We start from the raw sequence: 23,727 nt of genomic DNA on the forward strand, positions 1-23,727 counted from the left end.
GGTGTAGGTAAGAGATATGATCGGAACTTTCTTACCGCAAACATAATTGTGAATACCACCTTCTCCATATCGGTGTAGCCCTTCTCTGCAGCGGTCATGACTTTGCTTGCAAAGTATACTAGCCTCATGTAGCATGTTTTTGGGTCTTTTTGCCTGAGAACTACACCGATGGCCTCCATTCCTACACTTGGCGTGATGTAATATGTATCCTTTGGATTTGGTGGCTTTATTGTTGGAAGAGAGTTGAGAATACCCTTTACTTCAGTAAAGCATAATTCGTGTTCCTCTCTCCATTCAAATGTGGGTTTGTTTGCTAGCTTGTGCAAAGGTGAAATAGCTTCCGCTAGAAGGTGAATGAAACGAGACATGTACCTTACTTTGTGGTTGAAAGTCATGAGCTCCTTGGTTGCCGTTGGTGGTTGTAGTGACAAGAGAGCATTTACTTTTGATGGATCCACTTGAATTCCTTGCAAAGAAACCACATGACCTAGCAATACCACTTGTGACTCTGCAATGTGACACTTCTCAGGATTAAGCTGTCCCCCAAATTGATGAAGCCTCCTAAGCCCCTCCTCAACTTTTTGGCAATGAAGTCTTTGGCTACTATAGATACAGAAGTCATCCATAAAAACCCTAATTGACTTTCCAAAGAAGGGCTGAAAGACAAGAGTTGTAAACCTTATAAAGGTACTAGGAGCATTTGTGAGCCCAAATGGCATCTTTCTATAGGCAAAGCAACCCCAAGGTGTGATGAAAGTGGTTTTTAACTGATCTTCTTCTGCTATTCTGATTTGAAAATACCCTGAATACCCATCACACACTGTGTAACATTCATAGCCGGCTACTTCGTTTAAGATTTCATCTTGGAAAGGAAGAGGAAAATGATCCCTCTTTGTTGCAGCATTGAGCGGTTTGTAGTCAACCAGAGACGAGGTGTGCCATCTCCAAATTATCCAGAAATTCTTGTGCATCCTCACCATTTTTAGAATGAAAGGTAGGAAAAGTGCTTGACATTTTTACAATACAAGGAGGCTTGTGTACCACAAAGTTTTGACTACGATGAGTGATCACATCAAAATGAAAATATATACATCAAGTGTTAGCTCATAATTTATCATAGGCAAAATAAAAGGGTTGATTGAGGCATTAATTTCATTAAGGCGAGTGGGTCCAAAAATTCTCCTAATGGTTGCTTGAAATGTAAATTTTGTAGCAATTATGATGTGCATAGATTGACGAGCTATGGGTGTAAAAGGAGAAGCAGCTCCCAGTTGGTTATTGTGACAATGTGTTCTCCTTTTTCTTTCTCTTGAAGAAAGTTTCCTTTGAGTGGATCGCTATCTAAGCGCCTCTTGTCCTTGCCTCAAAACAAAATAAAAACATGGACATCAAATGAATCATCATAATTAATGAATGGAAGAATGATGGGATTTGGAGATGCCAAGATTTCACCAAGTCTTTCTGCTCCAAACATAAAAACAATGCGTTGTTGGTAAAAAAATTTGCGATCTACACAAATGTTAATTCTGATGCGTTGTGAAAACTGAAAAGCATATGGTGCAACTCTATTGTTCATGAGGAGAATAGAAGGCAATTAGGAAAGTTCCTCAGTGGGGGCACCACTTTTATGAGAGCGGAGTTTTTGAGATGGGGCTCAACTCAAGGCTCCCACCAGACAACCACTCCGTGAGACCCTACACACGCATATTTCTTAGGGGCACCACCCTCTTTTATGGAGAAAGAAGGAAACCAAAACAAACCATATACAACACACACACACACACACACACTCACACCTTCCTTATGTGCTTCAACACAAAATCCCCTTCAACCATTCAACACACACTCCTTAAGCAATCCCTTTGAACACTGCACAAACTCACATGCAAAGATTGACCTTCACCATATTAGTGCTCATATACTTCTAAGAAAAGCAAGCACAAAACCTCAAAACTCAAAACACCATAATGCACAAATACTTGACAACTCCTTTCCTTTCCCAAAAGAAGAGACTACTTACACACATAAGGCGGCATGCATAGAGAGCTCTTCTCCATCTATGCAGCCCCAAGACTTACTTACACACAACATAAGGAGAGAAGACAAGAAAATAGACTCCATGGTGCACAAAAAAATTTCTCAACAAAAAAGCAACCCAATGAGCACAAAATATGAGAAGCTGCCAAGATATGCTTACCAATTTTACATGCGTTTAGAGCAAAAGTGTGACGACGACACCCCAATTGCAACAATTTGTTGATCAAACCATGAGATAGATCATTGAACTTGATATCCTTGCTCTCATATAGAATCTACAATCCTTATTTAGGGATGAGTATGGTAAGAGAAATGTTTGCAAGAGAATGGTAGCAATAGCATATTGATGCTCTCTCTATGGTGCCACTTATGATAGCGAGCTTAGGAAATGGATAGGGAGACAAGAGGAGAGAGAGATTAGGGCTTCCCTAACCTTAGAGGAGCTTATTTGCAGCAATGGAGTAGGTGTGTGTATTTTTGTGCTTGCCAAAGGGCCTTTTTATAGCTGTACAAGACCTTGGGTTAGGTTAAACTTGACTAGGGTAGGTAATTAACCATAGTTAGATTCCCTTTTGACCATTCCTTCAATTATGCAAATAAGGGACTTATTTTTTCATTAAAAATAGCCTTTTAAGTCATGGAGGCTCCATAAGGGTTGATAATGTATGTGGGCCCCACCATGATGTCCCTGTAGTGGCTCCTGCAGAGTGTCCCCATCCTGTTTGTTGCGTCTTTGGAAGCATCTTGAGCCGACCCCTCCACATGCAAGTGGTTTTTAACTCCCCATTGGTATTTTAGAATGTTGGAGAAGTCAAGAAAACTTTTCACCTTTGTGGTTTACCTGATTGTAACTTTGACCTGCAGTAACAGTGTCCGCAGCACCTTGTTTTCACCATAACTTTCAGCCTGTAACTCAGAATTGGGTGCTGTAAAAGGCAAAGTTGACCTTCTCAAAGTGTTTAAGCTGATTTTGGAGTGTTGCTCAAGTATATCCATGAGCTAAGGCGTTCAAGATGCATCCAAAAAACCTTTTGAACCAAGTCTCCTTGTAGGGGGCCCTTTAGCATGCATCCAAGGTGTACACTACAAGAGGCTATTCATATTAGCGATGCTCACACAGCGATGCTCAAAAAAAAAATTCCCGGCGTCGCTATGAGCGTCGCAAATTAGAAATTTGTGACGCTCATAGCGACGTCGGCTGGGCTAAAAAAATAACCGAGCGTGCCCAAAAACTCAGATCTCAGATCTGAGTTTTTCGGCGCCCTCAAGCAAGGAGCAGGTAACGCTCTCCCTCTCTCTCTCTCTCTCTCTTTCTTCTCCACCCACACACACACACACACACACACACACACACACACACACACACACGAGGAGAGGAAGGAGAGCCAGTTATGCTCCTTCCCTCTCCTCATTCTCATGTTCCCTTCCCCTCTTTCTCTCTCCCTCTCTCTCTCTCTCACACACACACATACACACACACACATAGTGTTTTTGAGAGAGAGAGAGAGAGAGAGAGAGAGAGAGAGAGAGTACAAACATAAACAAAAACGCACACACATACATAAACAAAGAATGCACACACACATTGAGAGAGGAAAAGAGATAGAGAGCATGCATAAACAAAAAATGCACGCATTGAGAGAGGAAAAGAGAGAGAGAACATGCATAAACAAAAATCGCACACATTGAGAGAGGAAAAGAGAGAGAAAACATGCATACGATCCAAAAAAACGCACACACATTGAGAGAGAAAGAGAGAGAAACTAATTTAACGTCGTAGGAAACTAATTAAAATTAAAAGACCTAAAGATCTAGCCGACGAGGAGTTGAACTCAAGACCTATTATTCAAGAGGGAAATGGCATAATCAATCTATCATACTTGGCATGGGTGATAGAAAGGTTATACCATTTATCTCTTTTTATTGGCACACACATCCACACACGCGCACACACACAAGAAGAAGAGAGTTATAACGTCGTAGGAAACTATCCTAAAAGACGTTAAAGATTAGGTTAGATGTAGACTTACGTTAAATTAGATTTAGGTTTATTTAAGTTAAATTAGATTTAGGTTTATTTAAGTTAAATTAGATTTAGGTTTATTTAAGTTAAATTAGATTAGATTTAGGTTTATTTTTAACTAGATTTACGTTTATTTACGCTAGATTTAGATTTACGTTATATTAGATTAGATTTTGGTCTCCATAGACTGCGATGCCTGCATGAAGCGGGTGAAGAAAGCCCTCAATGGAATATAGGGTATTGCTGCCTTCACTCATGGTGGGCTCCGTCGATCCAAAAGTACTGGTGAAATGTCTTCAGAAGATAGGGAAGAAGGTGGATCTTCAGGGCGGCAAGAGTCACTACATCCCCGACACAATGACCATCTAGACAACCTCTAGTCATTCAACAGCAACTTCAAAGTTAGTAACAAGAGCAAGAACGGTCTAAAGGGCCAATTGCTGTCGTCAGATGTGGATGGAGATGAGGCAGCGTCACCGTCGGAAGTTAACTCTCACATCTTTAGTGATGAGAATGCCAACTCTTGCCGAGTTATGTGAAAAATTATGTGTTAAATCAGTTTTAAGGTTCTTATAATCCCTGTTAGTTTAGTTCTTTGTTTTTAATATAACATAATTTACGTTAGATTTAGATTTATGTTGTATTAGATTAGACTTAGGTTTATTTAGGTTTATTTAGGTTTACCCACACACACACACACACACACACACACACACACACACACACACACAAGAAGAAGAGAGTTTTAACGTCGTAGGAAACTATCCCAAAAGACGTTAAAGATTAGGTTAGATGTAGACTTACGTTAAATAAGATTTAGGTTTATTTTTAGTTAGATTTGCGTTTATTTAGATTTACGCTTATTTACGTTAGATCGAGTCCACGCAAGAATTACTTACGGTTTAGGGTTTAGAGTTAGACGAACAGTGAAAAGATCTACTGTGAAAAGATGTTAAGATGCTGTGAAGTGCTACAGCTAGAGAAGAGGCAAAGGGGTTTATTCCACTACATGCAGTATCATGTAGACGTGGGTGTGTAGATTTCTTGTACCCACAAATATAGGTATTGACCAATAAAGACGAGATTATAACCCGGTGGTTCTGATCTCCGTGCACCTCTAGACCGAGGTGTGCGGGGATTGGACATGACTAGAGAATGTGAGGTAAAGAGAGAGAGAGAGAGAGAGAGAGAGAGAGAGAGAGAGAGAGAGAGAGAGAGAGAGAGAGAGAGAGATAAGACGAAGAATGCCAATAGAGTATTAAATTTGGTCTCCAGGTTATAAGATTTTTATCCTCATTATGAGTAGTGACGAGGATGTGGGACCGCCCAACCGAAACACCTATCTCTCAACGAGGGTCTTATGTCCTTGTAATCAATGCAAGCATGCTGTGCGACGGACAAGACGTGTTTCTTTGCAGCACGTTCGCGAATTTGGCGAGCTCGATCCATCTATTATAGATCGAGTTGTTGCCAATTATAACTCGTCGGACTCTGACGCTGGCCAACAAGCAGCAATCTTGCAACCCAATAGACGTGTTCCCAGGCGCTTTGGTCAAGCAGCATATGTGAGGCCACAAGATGTAGCCTCTGACAGCTCGGGGGATGATCATGCAAAGCACATTCCCAACGAGGCAATGTTTGAGCCCGAGATTGATGAAATGATCGAGACGATCATGGATTCAGAAAGGCTTATCTATGATGATATGAAAAGTGAAGCCGATACGCCATTGTATAATGGAGCACGTATGTCTAGATTGAAAGCACTCCTGATTCGTCTCAACATGCAAGCAAAGTTTGGATGGAGTGACACTAGCGTCACAACGCTTTTCAGGTGATCTATTACAATTAGTTTACTTTAATAAAACTCTAAATGTATAATGATCTGATAGATTTTACATGACTGTATCGTATTTTTATGTTGTGTAGATTGCTTAAAGAGCACATACTACCAGCTGACAATGTGATGCCAGATTCCCGAGATGAAGCAAGAAAGATTTTGCGCCAGGGCGATATAAAGTGGGGAATATGGATGTGTATCTTCGCCCACTGTTGGAAGAGCTACAACAATTGTGGATTGGCATAGAGGTGTTGGATATGAGCCGACACACAGGATGACGGAATGCTTTGATCAGAGGCATTCTAATGTGGACCATGCATGACTATCCCGGGCTAACAGAATGCTCAGGTGATCTATTGACACTCCTCACTCAGACACTGTAAATCTTGTTTTTTCCCATAGTTGATCTATTATCATGTGTATACATGCAGGGCTTCAAACAAGCGGATACAGAGCATGTGTCACATGTGGACCTAGACTGAATGCACGTAAGGCACCCTCACTGAAGAAGCAAATCTACGAAGGTCATCAAGCGTATCTTCCAGAGAATCATGTGTTACGCGACGGCTTTTTGGGAAGAGAGCCACCAAGGATGTCTGCACAAGCATGGTTAGAGCAGAAGGAGATGTGCGATGACGGATTGCCTGCAGGGATGAAGAGACTATCTCTATGGTACGAGTTAGCATACTGGCCCCGACTCATGATCAATCACTTGCTCGATCCAATGCACATATTCAAGAATGTGGGTAATCTACTATGGGACCATCTGACCGGCAAGAAAGATACTTTGGGAGCCAGAGTTGACCTTAGAAATGTGGATCGTATGGAGAAATATTGGCCGCAAACAGCGTCTGATGGATCGATAAAACTCCCTAAAGCACCATGGATTTTCACAGGATCCCAAGAACGCAAAGTAAAAGAGACCATTCGATCTTTGCGGACCCCCACTGGCGTAATGCACTCGCTCCGAACGTGTTTTACTAAAGAAGGAAAGCTTACCAGTTTGAAGTCACATGATTGGCATAAAATGTGTCAGGTACGTTCATAGTGGACTTTAATATCATTGCATAAAATGTGGACTTTAATATCATTGCTGCACATACTTTACAGTTTATTTTACCGGTTGCCATTGAGGGATGTTTGTCTCTCGACATCCGTAACACAATCTACAAACTTGCAAAGCTAGTGCAATGGATCTCACAAAAGGAGATCAACGTAGACTCCATACCATTCGCCAAACTAAATGCTGCGGAGCTTGTGTGCATGTTTGAGAAACATTTTCCTACTACCATGCTAACCATTCAGGTGCATCTTCTTGCTCACATAGTTGATGAGGTGGAAATATCTGGCACAGTTCATTCCAGATGGATGTTCTTCTTAGAACGTTTCATGAAAACCCTTAAGGGATATGTCCGTCAAAAGGCACGTCCGGAGGGTAGCATGGCAGAAGGTTGGTTGGTATCAGAGTCCCTAGTGTACATTGGAGAGTGGCTAGACGGATTTGATAAAGCCCGGGACAGGCTATGGCGAACCATAGATGATGAGCGCATATCTGGGATTGTCATGTGAAATCTCGGTGTTGAGAAGAAGATGACGGAAGATCTAGAGGCTAAAATCAACCGATTTTGCATGCTTCACAATCCAGTGATGCAAAAGTGGATTTCACAATATGAGGATGCAAAGCAAGAGCGACAAAGGGCACGAATCGAGTGGAGACGGGGAAGACGACCACCGATGCACTATCCAACGGTTCTGGAGAGCCTACCAACCTTCATGAGCTTAAGATGGTTGCACAACCAATTGAAAAGCGCACAACAATGCGGTGACAAAGTGACTGAGGAAGAGTGGGAGTACTCTCGGGGTTGCGCGACCAAGGTAAGTTTGGAATGTACGACTAGCAAGTGACTTTATTTATAAACGTTTGAACGGCCACTCATAATCTTTGTTCGTTGTAGTATAGGTCATACACAGCAGCATGGTGTAAAGGTCGACATTTTAGGGTGGAACGAATTGACAAAAAGCGTTTTACTCAAGATTGTGGAATCATGGCAAAATTTGAACAGTCTAGTCGACGACGTTTCTCTGATGCAGATCCTGTGGTGGCGGAACTCACTTACTTCGGCACGCTGCAAGAGATTTTGAGGATCGATCACAGAGGATTTTTTGTCGACTTGTTCGACGTGCAATGGTTCAAGATAATCATGGAGGGTCGCAATGCTACTGTGCGTAGAGGAGAGTCTGGTTTTCTTGAGGTGGATTCTACTAAGAAATGGACTGACCTGAGAGACACTTTCGTACTACCCGAGCATTGTGAACAAGTAAGTATGTAAATAGTTAACATCCCCCTTTTACAAGTTATGTGCTTGAAAGCTCTCATGTAAGTTATGTGGCTCTGGGAGGTAATATTTCATCCTACAAAGTCTACATCAAACTGGTGGTACGTCATAGAGGTAGCCCCTCGTAGTGCAAGGACGTATGAAGGCTACCATGTGCCAATCACAACGGCATCAATGGAGGAGATTAGAGAAGATGCTCAATCAGAAGCCGCTGCGGTGGTGCCAGACGAGCATCAAGATGCTACTACTCTATATGGGGTGCATGCAGAGGAGCTACAAAATGAAACAGAGGATATGTGTTTAAACGGAGAGCTCTATATAGATATAGGAAGTTATGCTGAGTTATGCGAGGATGAGAGAGAGATCTCTTAAAGCCACAAATATTGTATTTGAACAATTTTGCTCCGTGTTGTAAAAGCTCTGGCTCTCTAAGTACCTTCCATGGTGTATAACGCTCTTTTCTACTCGTGCTCACATCTTTTGATTGAAAATTATGAGTTTTCGACTTGCCTCTTCTATCACTCAATTCATTGCGTCATTACGTCATTGTATTTAATGGTCTTTGCGTCATTGTCTACTCTATTCATTCAATATTAAGTTTAAATATTCGTGTGTTTAACGCAGGTATGGATGATGAGGAGTTTCTTTCTTCTTTGTCACCGCAGCAGAGACAGTGGTACGTGGAGCGTCATCACTCTGGCGCATCATCGCGCGTTCCTACTCCATCCGCATCTCCCTCTCTTTCGGAGCATTCGGCGTGCTCCGAAGCTTCGGCGTCGACGAGACGAGCTTCACAGTCGTCTAGACACCGGCGCTCTAGTGGTGGCGGTGGCGGTTGTTGTGGGGATTCCGCCACCGATGCCTCCACACCGCCTCGTGTTCGACGAGGCTCTTTACCCTCCCCTTCTTTGCCCGCCCCCACACCAGCCACAGCATCGCCATCTATGCCAGGTTTTGCACGACTGACTGTTCCTAGAAGCTACACACCTCTACCTACTCCGCCAGGAGCCACCCCACTCGACACTCCTTGCTTCGGGGCCCAGACGCCGGTGGAGACACCTGACGTCCGTACCCCCATCGACACGCCGCTAGAGACCCCTTCCGGGACACCCAGGTTCACGCGTCACCGGCCAGAGGGCTTGTCTTACTCCATCGACTTCAGTGGCGGAATCATCATGGATGATGACGGCAAGAAGGTGATCTCGCGCATGCGTGGTCTTTGCTCTCAGCTGTTTAGACACTACATACTAAACAAATGGAGTGAAGTACCAAGTGATTTAAAAAACAGAGTCATCAGCATACTTCATGATGAGTTTCCCGTTCCAACACGGGATCAGCGCTTCAATGAAGACCTGATGAAGATTCGAATGCGCGAATACTGCAAACACAAGCGCTTCGAAGTGCAAAAAGCAATCAAGAATGGGTGGAACAGGCCAGATTGGCTGGCCAAAGAAGATTGGAAGAATGCGAAGAAAGCAGCGCGCGAGAATCCTGACAAGTGGAAGCAACAAAAGGATGCAGCCAGAGCGCGAGTAGAGGCAGGGAGCTCGCACCACTTGGAGAGCGGTGGATGGGCATCATTTGAGGCCGATTTTGTAAGTGTTTTCGCATTGCTCTTTATGTTCGATAGTTTAGTGTTTATGAGTTTTTTAATTCTAACATAATGAAATCTTTGTATGTTTTGACAGTGGTCGATGACAGGACATGATCCCACACCGTACGAGCGCGAGTACGCAGGCAGGAAGGGATTAAACGCCCTGATGGACATTCTCAGTTCTCGCGGCGGCATGGTTAGTATTAGGGTTTACTCTTTTCTATTTTTTGTATTGTTTTATAAATGTCGTTATATGTTTATACTTACTGAAAGCTCTCTTATTGTCTTTTTTTGCAGAATCTGACAGATACGCCGCTTGGACGCGATGAGACGTCTGACTAGACGACGTCAGTTTAGCCGTAGCTAGATAGCATTAGTTTAGGGTTTCTCATAGCTTATGTATCATGAGACGGATTTTATACGTCTTTTTGAACCATGTATATTATTACATTTGTCACCGCAGTTCCTTTTGCCAATCAATTCTTTATGCCTATGATGTTGTACAATTGTCATTATTACATTTGCCAATCAATTCATTTTGCCTATGATGTGTACAATTGTCAATTTTGCAAACAATGCGTCTTGTGGGTGACTATTTTGGGTCTATTATCTACCCTTGCACTTTTTTTAAAAAGTGAATCAAGTACAATATGGTTGATGGGTGGCAGGGCATTCAATGCCCTATCACCAAAATTTTTTTTCTCTCGGGCGTCGCTATAACCGTCGCTATTTATGGCTCTGTAGCATCGCTATGAGCGTCGCTATAGTCTTCTGTGTAAACGTCGCTATAACCGTCGCTATAGGCGTCGCTATATAGCAACGCTCATAGCGACGCATATAGTGACGCCTATAGCGACGGTTATAGTGACGCTCTCGTAGCGACGCTATTAGCGACGCTTTTAGCGACGTCGGGGGTTATAAAAACCCAGTGTATTTCCGTCGCTAACAGCGTCACAAGAGCACACAACCTCTTGTAGTGGTAGCATGCTTTTTTCAAAAGAGAATCCACCTTAAACAAATGAGGTAGGCTCCAATAAAGTTTGATTTATTGGGGATATACATTATATTTAAGATTTGTTGACCAACACAAGTAAATGATTCAAGAGTTGGGTCACATAGTGGTGGGGAAGGGAAGGCCTACAAGGTTAACCCTACCCTTGAGAGAAGATGGGTAAGATAAGTGCCCATAAATTATTTATTTAAAAATTATGGGATGTAGATAGATATTTAAATTAGTAAAGGTAATTAGTTAAAAGAATATGCAGTAAAAAAACTAGGAGAGTAGAATTAAGTTTACTATTTACATTTAGAATGAAGAGAGAAATATGATGTAAATGCATAAAGATCTAAGAAGGGTAAGGTGTTTGTATGGAAAAAAGCTATTACGGAAAGAGAGAATGAACACTAGGTTAAAACTTTGATAAAAAATATATACATTTGAGTAGAAATGTAGTTCAAATGCAAGGTTACCATTTAACGCTACTCACTATAAGTTCAAAAAAAGGGGACCCACTCCACCCGATAATGGGTCGCATGCATCTAGATTATAGGTACATAAATTATATTGGATGAAAATTTAGAATTTCTCTCTCCCTCTTTTTCCAAATTTAAAAAAAAACGTTGAATTTTCCTCCAACTGGGTGCTATTGTGGTACCACCAAAAGGTGCAAAAAGTGGTACTATCTAAACATGCTATCACCCAGATAGACTAAGGCATACTTGAGCTTGACTGGGTTCCCTATATTGAGCTTGATGGTCAAGATGTGTGCATATTTAACTAGAGAACTTGAGTCTGGTGGGGTTCACTAAATAGCTTTTCCATAATTGAATGCTTTGGAGATACGACGACACATACAGATCAAAGATTTGCGATGGACATTTACTTGATGATAAAGCTAGACCATTCATGATAGGGGTTAAATCTTATTTTTTTTTGCATGTACTTACAAATTATATGAGCTTGATGATGGCAAAGAGATTTAAGTGCTTATAAAAGATGCCGATTGAGGACCGATTGGCAGACCGAAGGCTTTGCAGGTTTAGAGGGGGTGGATGTCGTGTAGCTCTACTTCAATGTTAAGAAAAAGACTTAAGGGATGCAAATTAAGCTTCTTTGAAGCCTATATGTATATTGATCAGTGATCAGGGCTTGATAACAAGTTAGCTCAATGCTAAGTGTATGCCAGATGCGGCTTTATGGTACCAAGAAAGTATGTTGTTGATGCTAAAAGTGGAGATATTTGAAGCTATTAGAATTGGAATTTTATGATCTAATAACTGTAGTACTTGAAGTGGAGTCTGTCTTTACAACTCGTAGCTTGTCAATTAGAGCTACGGTGAGGAAGTTATGTTAGTTTGAAGTTTGAGTCGATTGCAGATCCGTACCAAATTGGGCAGCTGTTGATGAAGGGTGAAACTTGATATGAATGCATGGGCCTAAAGTGATCACTTTGTGGACTACATTCGTCTTTTTAGTTTGGCAATTAAAATTTTCAGTTGTCAAGATATTGCCAGTTTAATTTCCACCGAGGACCAGTTCCGTACCACTTGGATCACCTCAATCAGTGTTCCAGCTATAAGGATTTTTTTAAAGGCTTCAACCAGGGAATTCCAAAAAAGGATGCCATGTTGGCAGTGCTTTAGTTGATTTATATGTTGGATGGCTATGGCAAGGAAGTTTTGGGTAGTTCTGGCCAAATGTGAAGGGAAGGCCATTTGTTAAATGTAATCACCTATGCTTGCATCTTGAAGGCAAGTGGCACTATCCAAGGAATTAAGATGGGCAACAAAGTTCACAATGATATTGTCAATCAAGGACTGCTACAATTGAATTTCTTGTGAGGCAATGCCTTGGTCACTGTGCATGCCAAATGTGGTGCCCTTATGAATTGAAGGGCCAAATAGCCACCCGAAGGTTCAATGGCCGCCCATGTGATCCAAGTGTTAAGGGTATTTTTTTCCATAATGTGAATGGGGGAGGAAGAAGCATGGTGAACAGAGAACAAAGGTGAAGGGAGGGAGAGATGGGCTTGCACAGGGCTGGGGGAAGCTCGGATGAGATTCACAAAGAAATAAAATTGGATCGCCATCCCCTAGCGCTCCTATTTGGTGCCAAATTTGCCAGCTTTCGAGCACTTCCTCCATGCCAGCTACCACGTCATCACCCCACTTCTTCCCACGCCTAGCGACGATGGCGCCTTCGTTGCTTAGGGAGAGGGCGGGGGGTGCTATAAATAAAGAAAGAAGTTTTTCTATAGAAGAACATGCATGAAGCCAAGGAAGGAGAGAGAACGTGTGGGGGGGGGGGGGAATCTCTTGACCTCTCTCGACTAGGAGGCGAAGAAGTAAGCCCATGGAGGAGCTCGTGGTTTTCAAAAGCAGAGAACGTGGAGGTCAAGGGGAAACTTGTGGCTTGGCAAGCAAGTGAGAGAAAAGTGGAGAACCTGTGGTAGGGAGGGGGTTGAGCACGAGGCTGGAACGGCATGAGGATGCATGGGAAATCTCCCTTGTTCTCTCTCTATCTTTCTCGACTCCCCTCTCTCTTCCTCTTGACTAGGCAAGGCAAAAAGTAAGTTTAAGGCATGAAGAAAAGGGATTTAAATCATAGAGCTAAGAGAACTTTTGAAGACTTCTTGTTGTAAGGAGCGAGCTTTATCTTAGAGTGTGAGTCAAGGAGAGAACATTGGATTTATCCCACATGCAGTGGTGCAAGGCTATAGAGCTACTTAAAGCTCATTTCATGAATGAATAAACATAAGTCTATTTTGCATTACATCGATCTCCCTTGTTTATGGTGAGCTTGTGATGGGCTTAGCAAATACCCAAGATCATGTTTATGAGTCCAAGTTAATTGATCTTGGAACCTAATTCGCTTGAGTGATAATCTAGCCAACACACACTCACTTCTGTGCATGATGTTTCTCTTTCATCCACCCTAGCTAGCATGATCCCATTCTCATCAAGTGGTATCAGAGCTCCAGGTTATGCTAGGTCACATTAACACTTCTTCTTTTGTAAATTGTGGTCATTAATTAATCACCCTTCCATTGCACATTAGGATGCACTAATCCCTTTTGGAGGTTTGATAATGATGGGATATGTACCCTCATTGAGGATGTGCCACTACCTGCATTGTTAGGCTAACGTGAGGATAATTAGCATGCATATTTCATTGCATTTGCATTTTGTGAGTGATTTTGCATGATTTTGTTCTATTAATTACTTGCTACTTAAGCCTCAAACCATCGCATTAATTGTGTAACCTGCAAAGTGTGTTATTTTGCTCTCTGAAGCTTTTGCTGCAGTAGATCAATAATTGTGTGTGTGTGTGTGTGTGGGTTTTTTTGCACAATAAATGCTTGAAAAAAATTTCCCCTTTAAGTCACGCTAATGACAACCTCCTATAAACGGGAGAATAAGAAGACAAAAAGCCCAACAGAAGTGATGCTCGCACCAATAATTGGAACCAGTTGTCAGCCAGTGTGTACCATATACTCTCACCACGATGGTTTGCTCGGCATTCTTGGCTGTGGCTTGGAGTTGCACCATTTCACACCCACAAGGGAGGCGACCATCATCATCACTGTTTGCTTGACGTTATGCACTACTGAGCTACTCTCTCCGTCGTTCCATTTCACATCCAGAGGGGAGGTGACCATCATCATCACTGTTTGCTTGACGTTATGCACTACTGAGCTGCTCTCTACGTCGTCTCATCGCTTCAAGGAACTCTACATCAAGCTTTGCATTGGTATCAGCCGACTACTCTTCAACTGACTCCGAGCCCCGCATTGCTCTCATTAATTTGCCTTCGCAATTTGGTGGAAGCTCTTGGTGCTTAGCCTGTTGAAAAGCACCGATTCCCACAGGGACTATTTCACTTTGATTTTAGCAAGGCATTAAATAAAGTACACACTCACAAGTATTCTCACAATTTTTTTGGCGCTAAAATCTTCAAAATTTACCCGGTTTTTATCGTGGTGACCCTCCAAATTATCCATGAATTTCTCAAAGGTTTTGAGACTACACTGAACCAGTGAAGTGAAGGCTACTTAGAAAGTTGATTGAAGCCTATTTCATTGTAAGAGCACAATCCTTGTATGCAGTATTTACAATCATGAGCGTGTATGAGTGGTGATAAGGGGTGCGATTGCACGTTCGGTAAGACCACCCATCATTTTATGTATGCCAAATTTAGCTTCAAAAAGCTATTGTATATGCAATCTCTTATGGACAAGCAACACATGATCGAGTCAAAAAATGCCAATTCAACAGACTATGTGGCTCCAATGAGAAAAAAAGGTCGGGCATTGATCAACCAAGGGAGGATGACCAGAGGAAAATTGGGAGCAATAGCATTCACATCCACGTTAGTAGTTTTTGCATCATTGGTTTTCAACATTGCACTTGTTTTCCAATAAAGCCTGTTTGCACAACAAAAGGGGAAAATAAGCACTCGTTCGAGGGGAGGATACAAGCCATGAAGTAGTTGAAGACAAAGCATTGAGGAAGATGAAGGTGCTCTTGGATTAGAGCAAAGCAAACATGTTTTTGAATGTTGCTCTTGGATTAGAGCGTTGTTTTTGCTCCTGGATTAGAGTGTGGCTCTTTGATTGGAGTATTATGCTATTTGTCTCTTTGATTAGGGATGTATGTAGTCTGTGCTCCTGGATTGGAGTGCTGTCTTTCTTCATCAAGTTGTAGCCAAAGTTATTCCTGTAATGTTTCTTTTACAACAGTTGCACGTTGCTCTATAGAATTAAAATTGAGATCACTTTGCTCGTTAGATTTGTTAACACTTTGTTTATCAATAGAATTCATTGCACTTTGCATACCATTACTAGAATTCACCACACTTTGCTCTTGAGATTTCACAATGCTTGGAGACAAGCAGTAACACAAAAAGACTTCATCTATTAAATTTGATTTTTGTAAAATATGAAGCTCGGCTGTACATATAAGAGGTGTATATGGTATATTTTTCTCACCAAGCAAAAGCACATGTTTACCATTGCCCATAAAGGATAAGGAGTTGTGTTCATAACTAGTGTGCAATGTGTTTCCCAAACCATGCAGCCACTCCCGTCCTAAAACTATATCAGCACGGTCTATGTTCATAACTTGGAAGTCAAGGGTCATCATATGATCTTGAACAATAAGCTCAAACCCATGAACTACCGTGTCCCATACTTCTTTATCATTCTGAGACATCTGCTCCACCACATACTTGTGAGAGCAGGGAGTTTGTGTAAGCTTCATTTTCTTGACTAGCTTATAGTTCAAGAAGTTATGAGTTGCACCATCATCCACTAAAATACGAACACATTGTCCGTTAATAGTTCCATGCATGCAAATCAAATCATGGGGGCCAAAGGTGGGCTGCCACATTGAAGCAGGCACACAACACTTGTGCTTTTCTTCATATGAAGAATCTCTACAACAAAATATTCAAGAGATGAATCTAATGTGAGGCGTTGCACCGTGTGCATGTCCTTTTCTTTGCCTTGCGAAAGAGGACAATCTTTCTTGTTATGTTGGTCCAAAAGACATCTAAAACACAAACTGTGTTTCTTTGCACGCTCAAAATAAACAGTGTTGAGAGACCCACATGGAGTATCTCGTGATTGCTTAGGCTTCTTAGCCTCTTGTGGGCATGGAGAGGTAGATTGTCTCTTATTCCTCTTGGAACGTGTGGGAGATCTACCTCGCCATTGGCTCTTAGCCACATTTATCTTAGCAAAAGTATTCTTAGAGTAGGGAACATTTCCTTTCCTCTCTTGGTCATCATCATATCTTTGCGCATGGCTGATGGCTCTTCCAAAGTTTTTGGATGTTGGGTCTTGACATGAAGACAATAAGACCCCTATTACAACCCCGTATCTTTTGAAATTCATCTAGACCTTCTAGTTTTAATATGACTTCCCGATACTTCAAAAGGTATTGTGTGAGAGAGAGGCCAGACATGCGGCATGCATCCCATGCTAACCAATTCTTATCTTCTTCATTGGAGTTCAAAAACTCTTTGGAGCAAGAAGCTTGAAACGTAGCCCAAGACGGAGGACGAGCATCTATTGGAAATGTCATCCACCACTTATAGGCCTTGCCTTTAAGAGATAGACTTGTTTCCACAGCCGTCTTTATATCCGGATGTGTCTCAATCTATGAATATCACTCCAATTGTGTAAGAACGCATTGACTGCATCCTTGTTGCGATCACGCTCTTCCCCATGAAACTCAGGAATGGTGATATTCTTAAGTAATGCATTGCTACTTTCTGCATCTTTTGCAGTAGTTGTCTCTTGGACTCCTTGAGTTGTGCAAGCTTGGTTCCCTTGAACCGTGCCACTTGTGGCTCCTTGGGTCATCTCTGAATTCATAAATTTTACAAGTAACTCCGTAAGATTGGTAACATTTGCATTGAGTGTAGAGAGGTTGCTTTCAAGTACGCTTTGGTGATGTTCCAAAGTCTTGAAAGAAGCCATATCTACAAGCCCATGATCTCCTAGATCATCAACATCATGCATATTAGTGTTAGCAGCACCCATGGTGCCCTAATTTTGATCTACGTGCTCAAAATCAAACGTGTGTAGGTGGGATATCCTTACTGGCCATGGTAAACACACACTAATGTAAAGAGATTAAAAAAAATTAACAACTTGTATCTTGAGAAATTGAAGTCTTTGTGTTTTATATGCTCTGCAATTTGCGTTGCATGTGAACCTCGCCTTACGGGAATTTGAGCACTTCACTTGTCATTCGTTGTAAGAACACCTTTGTTGATTCTTCACAAAAACCCGTTGTTTTTGTGAAGGTTTTTGTTCATTTTGAAGGTACCTCCTTGAGAAAAAAAGAATATTTGGAGGAAAACATACCTTCCTCCAAGAAGTGAAAAGGAAGGGTGAAGCTACTTCTTTGCCGTTTGAAGCTTTCCCTTTCCTTCTAGTTTTTCTTTCAACACAAGTAGGCTATCTTTCCTTGTTATACACAACAAGGGTCAATAGCTTGATGGTAAAGTGTTGGCCTCTTCCCCTCATGGGGTGGGTTCAACCCTCCTTCATGAAAGGGTTAAGCGGGCCTTCCTTCACGTCGTGCATGCAACGACGCCAACGGAAGCGTTTGGAGCCTCGGTGCCGTCAAGTTGCCGGTCGAGTTTGCCTTGGTTGCCCGCTGTGGCGAATGCGATCGACTGTCGTCTGTCCACATGCTACGCACAAGAAAGAGTGCCTGTCTTCTTTTGCTGCACAACAAAGACGTCGTTGTCTACAAAACATGGGAGAGAAGTAGAGTGTCACACGCACATGCAACCCGCTTTTTGTCTCCTCCCAAAACTAGCTTGGATACCAGTGAAAGGGTAGTGGTAATGCGTGTGCTAGTCTCCACCCAACCCTACTATCTTATAGCCTCCCCCTAGAGTACACACTGTCCAGTTGTGCCGGTGGCCTTGCCCATAGGACCCATGTCCTTACATTTGTGTTGTCCCATAGGTTGTCCTTGTCTTGGCCGTCTCATAGGAATCCTTTGCATGTTATTCATCATATCATTCATGTGCTTAATCATGGCCTCTATAGCATTGACAAGAGCTGCGATAGTTGGTCCTACTTGTGTTGGAAATGTAGATGTGGCTTGCTCGCTTTGTGTGTCCTTATTAACAATGCTTTTCTCATAGTAAATCTCACAATTATTACTCAAGTCAATTGCATCTAGGCTACATGCTTCCCAACTTGCATGTTTTCTACTATAAAAAATGGCATTCAAATCCTTATTAAGCAATCCTTGTAGGAACAATGAGACTAGCCTCTCCTTGGTATCTACGGAAATCTATCAATGTATTGCCTCATCTGACTCACACAATCTCTCATGGTTTCTCCTTATTCTTGTTTGACGCTCTAGATTTGTGCCATGGTGCTATGCTTGATTTCCATTTTTTAAGCAAGCAGCAACAAATCTGATTGCCAAAGTCCATAGATCAGTTGTTGATCTAGGAGGTATGTCTTGGAACGAAGTCAAATCCTTGTCCTCCAAAGTCATCCCAAACTCCTCAAGTTGCATATGGAAGTCTGTTATATGTTGTTAGGAATTTTTTGGATGAGCATAAAGCCAGTAAATCATGCCAAAAAGCTTGCTAACTAGCCCCATGTATATATGTGTACACAGTGCTTCGAGTCTTGGGAGTGATCATGTAAAAATTCATGTATAAAGGCTTGGTTTTTCCGGGCTTTTTTATCAAAGTTTTGGGTTGTTTGAGTTCCCAAAAAAGGGTTTTCAATAAGTATTTTCAATTGTGCTTTATAGCTTGTGAATCGGACTTGTACATCATGAGTGATGTGCGTTCGAAGTGGGCGGTCTCGACTTAGAAAGTGGTTGCAGCTGCATGCGACAAAGGAAACTGGGCCAACTTGATGATTTAAATTAGAAATGATGACATTTAAATTTCTGGAAGTAGCCGAAGTAATGGGCCTCGAGTCGTGCATTATGGCACCGCATTCGGTGGCCGATGAGATGCACTATGCTCCTAGGAAGTTGGTCTTGAGAGGAGGTGGAACTGAGAATTTTCTATGGGGAGAGGAGGAAGTTGGAGAAGTGAGGGAGGAGGATGCCATGTTGTACTGAGAAATCCCACATAGGGGAAAGTGGGCTCAAAGGAAGGGGAGGATGGGGAAGGCTCTATTGTTGAGTCAAGTGAGAGAAAGGAGCTCTCTCCTCTTGGGCTATTAGGGGCTTGTGGGCTTCTTGGGGAAGGAGAGGTGCCCTTTTGCCTTCACACCAGCCTGCCCAAGCACCTGGCCCTCAATTTGGTCCTTGGATAATTTTTTTTGAGAGCTCATTTTTGAGCATAAGAGAGGACACCTTCAACTTCGAATGGTCACATCCCTCTCATCTTTTATCTGTTTTTAGCACATAGATGATCTACTGAAATCTACTTTAAATGAGCTACATCTTTATGTCCTTGGTTTCTCCTAATTTCAAGTGTGCTTTGTGCTAGAAGGTTTCTTCATAAATCTTTGCAGGTGCTTATCACAGGTGGTTTTAGCGGTGTAGTAGCTCTTCTTTTTGACGATGTGACTCGTGATAGGCTATAGCGGCACTCATTTTTCTTGTCATTTTTGTGCCCCCATTTAGGGTCAAGTGCTCATGTGCTCCAATTGTTGTGAAACATGTCTATTATACATGCAGAGAATGTAAAGGGGATGTGGGTCCTTATGGACAACCGCCTATGTATGTGCAAATTGTGGACAACACTTGAGGCGGTTTCTTAATTGGATTGCAGTCTTTGGAGAGTTGTGAGGTTTTGTGAAGCCAAGCACTGGGGGTTGGGTTACCCACTGTGAGGTGGATTAGGTATTGAAGCTATACATCAACATCCCTTGAACTTACGACATCACATGAAAGAGTTTTTCTAGTAATCGAACAAGTCGGACGAGTTTCCAGAGTTTCTTGGATTCCCTAATGAGGATGCATGGGATTTTATTGAGAAATTAAATGTTAATTGCTTATTGTAAAATATACTAGGTAAAGCTATATTATTGCGATTGTTGCAATACATTTTACAAGATGAGGCAAAAGTTTGGTTACAAAAATATGAAGAGGTGGTACAAGCACAAACTCCAGGGGTGATTTTCGACTACAATTGTGTGAAGCAGGCTTTTCTGGCACAATATACAAACATTGAAGTACGTGATGAAGCTTGGCATGAAATTTTGGGGTACACTCAAAAGGCTACAAAAGTGTTGATGATTTTGTTATGCAATTTACTCATTTATGGGATAAATGGGCCCGAGCTTTAGGGAATGAAATCCCTTAGCCATGTTAAAGAAAGACCATTGTGTGGAAACTTAAAGGAAAGTTGGAGTTCAAAGTTGAGCAGAAAAGACCCGCTACTTTCGAGGAAGCAGTCACCATCGCAAGGGAGAAAGAATGGAATGCTCAAAGGCTTAATGAGTATGGGAGAGTGGTCCATGTGCAAGGTAATGGTGGCCAAAATGAGAAAAATCAAGTAGAGGCTGGAGCCCACAACCTGCTCAAAGCGTTGCGAACAATGAACAATTACCAACAAATTATGGAAGACATGATGATCATGATGCAGAAATTATGGCTCAATGTTCTTAGAGGTGGTCATGGTCATGGTAGAGGAATGGCCCAACCATATGAAGATCAACCTAATGCTAATGTGGGTCATGGACAAGGTGTCTTTGAGCCACAAAGGAGGTTCATCCCTACCTGTTATAATTGTAGTGAACTTGGTCATATTAGAACTTAGTGTCCAAGGCCAATAAGGATGGGAGGTGATATGTTTCCACTTCCTCAGCAGATTCCTAACAAGGCTAATGATTATGCATTGGATATACGGGGAGATCAAGTTTTGAACAGGAAAACCAGGCTTCAACCTCTGGTGGTCATATGGGTATTGTGCGGGTTGAAAGGAAAGATGCAAATATGATGCCCTTAGAAAAAAGAGAGAGGGAAGGCTATGCTACTCCATGCTCCAGTAAGAAGAAAGGGAAAGAGGAGGGTGAAGATGCGAAAGTTAAGAGAAAGAGAAGACCACATAGACTGTTTGAAGTGGCAGATTTATCTTTGGGAGAAGGTCAAAGAGTTTACATTTAAAGGACGACCTAATTTGGTGGAAAGTAGATTGTACTTCTGGACAATTGATGAATATGGTGCCCAAACTTAAGAGGAAATGGCAGTCATTAGTGAATCTAGAGAAAGAGTGGAAGCATGGACAAGGCAGAGTGTTGGTGGTGGAAGAATTACCCGACATTTGTCTTGTGGTGAACGCATGGCAGAAAAGTGTAGGCATGGGAGAGGCCTACATTGATGGAGGTACTCAAGTTTGTGTTATCCTCCTCGAGATTTCTCTTGATGGCTTCTAGCTCATTCTTCGTGGCCTGATTTTCTTCTTCTAGGCGGCTTTGCATTACCAATGACCCCTCGACCAGCATCAGCGTTTGTCTTTTCTCTAATGTCAACTCCTTTTGGAGCTCCTTCATTTGTTCTTCAGACAGTTCAGTCTCTGAAGTGGTGTGAGTCAAGCTAGCAACTTTGACTCTGGCCGGAGATGCTCGTAGCCGTTGGATGGTTTGATCTTTTACTTTCATCTGGTCTTTTAGCTAGATGACCTCATCCTGGCTCGTTTCATGCTCTATCTCTGCATTCTCTTTGGCATTCCTTAGGGCTTCCACCTCCTTGGATTCTTCAGCAAGTTGTAGGGTTAGTTGTCCCTTTCCCTCTCTGCATCTGTCAATGACTTGCTGATTTTCCTGTATTCTTCTTCAGCTCTTTGAAGTCTTTGACCTGCTGCCTAATTTTCTCGTTCCATCTCCTGGCATCTTTGTAATGCCGTGGCCAGACTGGCTTGCAGCTCTGTTTGTTTCTCTATCTGCTCTTGGCCCTATTTTTGGAGAGAGTCGACTTCAGCCTTGATCTGAACTTCAGTGGTTTTAAGATTAGCAATCTCACTCTCTGTGGCCAATGATTGAGCCCGGTTAGCTCATCACCACATCCCAGTCATTGGTCGGTGGCTATAGGTCCATTGTATCAGTGGACATCTCTTTCAATTCCACTAACCGCAGGCTTTGCATTTGTTCTTTGGGCCTTGTGCTTGCCAGCTCAAATGGTACTGTAGCTGCCTCTTCTCGAGAGTAACCCGCAGCTAGTAGATCAAGAAATGTGCTAAACTTTCTTTCCTTTGGCTCTGGATGCTCATCTTTGGGCTTAGCTTCTTCTTTCTGCTCTTCCCCTTTGGTCTTCTCTTGCTTGGAGTATTCTTGATCATCAGATTTTTGTCCAGATCCTCCTTTTGTTGGGTTTGTGGAGCACTAAGAGGAGGTGGTGATGACGGTGGGCTAGACTCCGTGCTTGATGGTGGAGTTTCTGGCTTTTTCTTGAAATCCCTGTCCGCCTTTGTCTTTCTCTCTCTCTTGGCCTTCCTACTCTTCTAGCAGTTTTGCCATCGTACTTCATCCACTTCTCCTTCTGTGAAAGGGACATTTGGGATATTTTCTGTTGTAGCATCTAGGATCTCGAAGTTTTTGATGTAGTATTCAAACCTATCTCTGTGCACCCGTCGGAATGATCCCGACATGGCTTCAAGGGATGGCTTCCATAGCTTGTTCAAATCCCCCTTGAGTGCTCTTTTAGCTCTGAAGCTTTCCATTAATCTTTCTAGCCGTGCCGCTTTCTGTGACTTGGTCTCTTTGATCGGCACTTGTAAACTTTCTTTCTTTCCTTTCTTCGGCTTCCGCGGCTCTTCCAGTACGGTCTCTAAGCGGCGCTTCAACCGTGTGGCAACTCTGGGTGCCTTGGGTGGTTCCTCTTCTTTATCTTCTTTCAGATTTAGCCAGTCATTCTATGAGGGAGGGTCAGGCTATTTTCCCTTGGCATGTAGTGCTCCATAAACCACTTTCGTTATCAGCTCACCAGGTACAATGTAAGTGGGATTTTTGTTGCCCATCTTCACCAGGTTGTCATGGATGTAGGCAGCATAATTTATCACCTTTGGCTTGCTCTTCTGCATTGCCCAGGTGAAGGTGGTGGCAGTGGCTCCAGCCGGCATTCTGTACTTCTGTGGCCGCTTTGTACACATGTGGAAGTACTGGTTGTAGAGCTGGCTCATGACAGCCACTTTAGGGTTTGCAATATCTTCAAAAGTGTAGTTGTTCTTCTTTTCGGAGTATACCTTGAATTCATCTCTTCTCTTGGTCACACTATCTCCCTTGTTGGAGATGTCTAGTGCGGCTGCCACCACCCTCTCTGTGATGACAATCATGGTATTCGGCTTGCCCTGCAGATCATTGACTCTGGCCACTCCATCTTCTTTGATAGTGGTTACAAATTCTCACACTCTTTTGATGTCAATCCTCGCTGGCAAAGCTTCAAAGTAGTTATGGAGATCTATCTT

The sequence above is a fragment of the Adiantum capillus-veneris genome, chromosome 6 (genome assembly GCF_014529385.1).
Source record: "Adiantum capillus-veneris isolate H3 chromosome 6, ASM1452938v2, whole genome shotgun sequence".
NCBI classification, from domain to species: domain Eukaryota; kingdom Viridiplantae; phylum Streptophyta; class Polypodiopsida; order Polypodiales; family Pteridaceae; genus Adiantum; species Adiantum capillus-veneris.